This window comes from Ptychodera flava, chromosome 1 (assembly GCF_041260155.1).
Source record: "Ptychodera flava strain L36383 chromosome 1, AS_Pfla_20210202, whole genome shotgun sequence".
Lineage (NCBI taxonomy): Eukaryota > Metazoa > Hemichordata > Enteropneusta > Ptychoderidae > Ptychodera > Ptychodera flava.
In genome coordinates this window covers 58717951-58720626 of record NC_091928.1, presented here as the reverse complement: position 1 = coordinate 58720626, position 2676 = coordinate 58717951, and positions in this window count along the sequence as shown.

The following is a 2676-nucleotide window of genomic DNA, read 5'->3' as shown; positions in this document are numbered from 1 at the left end:
AGCCACAGACAGGAAGACCATCTCCCTTGAAAATCACACAATTTGACAAACAGTTCGTCACTATCTATACACATCATCAGTTGTAGTCAAAGAATGCCAAATGAAAAATTTTTTTCAAAGAAAAACACTTCAATTATCCTGATTTATGATATTTTTTAATCTTAAATTTTGCAATTCTTTGCTCGTCTGCAATTTGTATTGATTTACATTTAAACATGTTTATATTCCTGTAAAGGGAGAAATGTTTCTGTTTTGAGGAAAATATGGAACCTTAGAAGTTACCCCGGATATTAAAGAATAGAATACCCAGGAATAATCAAAACTGAAGTTCAAAGTTCATGATTGTCTTGTCACAAAAATAAACGGATAGTGATTTATAAAGCTTTAGTTTGAAAACCATTCTCTGAAGAACTCTTTTACCAAATAGCCGTTGTGTTAAGTTAGACATAGCATAGTATAAGTGAGCAGGGTATTAGAGTTGTGGTGTCAGTAACATACAACAAAATAACACGGATGTCTAGTCTGTAGAGGGCGCTATTAGTTCAGCTGTGACTGGTCAGCCCTCTCTCATTACTTTACATATTTCATGTTGATAGTATATCTGCTGTCAAAAGCTTTTAGCGTATGAACAGACTTTTCAAAAGTATAAAGACTTTTCACTCTTTCTAATACAATTAAAGTTCTTATCTTTCTCACTTCCTCTTTGTTCCAATATCCATTGTCATTTCTCTCAGTCAAGTTCAGGTCTTTTATTTTTTGTTTTGGTTTATTTATTCATGCTTCACTTTATTTGTGTTGACATTTCATGCCTCGTAAAATTTAACTTTCCAAATAAACCATAGAAACAACAGATTATGCAAATCATCAAGTTTAAACTTTAATAACATCTTTATCTTTCATTGATTTGCTGTAAATTTGTGACTTGTGAAATGAGTTACAATGCAGTATTGAGAATTTTTATAGGGACAAAGTCGGACATTTTTCATGAATTTTGTTCGATGCAAGATACTTCTTTTATTGTTTGACATGTTGAAAGATACTGAATGAATGGGTGACTATGCATATATTTGACCCCGGTTTTAGACAAATTAAATGAAACCATGGCGAAAATGAATTAATGGTCATGACCATTCATTTTTGTGACGGTTTTATGTATCGTGTCTAGTGGAATATATGCATGGTCACCCATTCATTATTTTTCAATATGTCAAACAAAATTAGTAGTATCTCGTATCAAACAAAAATCATGAAAAATGGCCGACTTTGTCCCTTTAAGTCATTCTGTATGCCATGTCAAATGTAACTAACAGTAGATTATATTCTAAACCTATGACACAGGGCACTGAAACCCAGGCTCTTTAGTGTTGGCTTTTGTATCAGTTTTATCGTAAATGATACCATTGTAGCTGTTATCCATACAAGTGAATGTTGTGATATCATCCCCCGATTAATACTGATAATGTATCAGATTTTATCCAGTATCATGGCGTGATGTGCTTTAGGTCTACACATTCCCTGGCATTGCTAAAACCTATACAATAGTAAACAAGGACATAGTACCGCCTCTCATTACAGGGAGTCAAACAAACTATGCACTACATAGTGTACTTGGCTTTGCCTCATACATGATGTCAAGCAAACTATACACTACATAGTGTACTTGGCTTTGCCTCATACATGATGTCAAACAAACTATGCACTACATAGTGTACTTGGCTTTGCCTAATACACGATGTCAAACAAACTATACGCTACATAGTGTACTTGGCTTTGCCTCATACATGATGTCAAACAAACTATGCACTACATAGTGTACTTGGCTTTGCCTCATACATGATGTCAAACAAACTATACACTACATAGTGTACTTGGCTTTGCCTCATACATGATGTCAAACAAACAATGCACTACATAGTGTACTTGGCTTTGCCTCATACATGATGTCAAACAAACTATGCACTACATAGTGTACTTGGCTTTGCCTCATACATGAACAAACTATACGCTACATAGTGTACTTGGCTTTGCCTCATACATGATGTCAAACAAACTATACACTACATAGTGTACTTGGCTTTGCCTCATACATGATGTCAAACAAACTATGCACTACATAGTGTACTTGGCTTTGCCTCATACATGATGTCATACAAACTATACACTACATAGTGTACTTGGCTTTGCCTCATACATGATGTCAAACAAACTATTCACTACATAGTGTACTTGGCTTTGCCTCATTCATGATGTCAAACAAACTATACACTACATAGTGTACTTGGCTTTGCCTCATACATGATGTCAAACAAACTATACACTACATAGTGTACTTGGCTTTGCCTCATACATGATGTCAAACAAACTATCACTACATAGTGTACTTGGCTTTGCCTCATACATGATGTCATAACAAACTATGCACTACATAGTGTACTTGGCTTTGCCTCATTCATGATGTCAATCAAACTATATCTACATAGTGAACTTGGCTTTGCCTCATACATGATGTCAAACAAACTATACACTACATAGTGTACTTGGCTTTGCCTCATACATGATGTCACACAAAGTTTCCTTTTGTCCATCATGGGGTCTGGGAGGCAGTACAATTTTATGCCGAAACAACTCGAATAAATTATGAATACTTTCAAGGAAAAGAATGGCTAAATAAATATC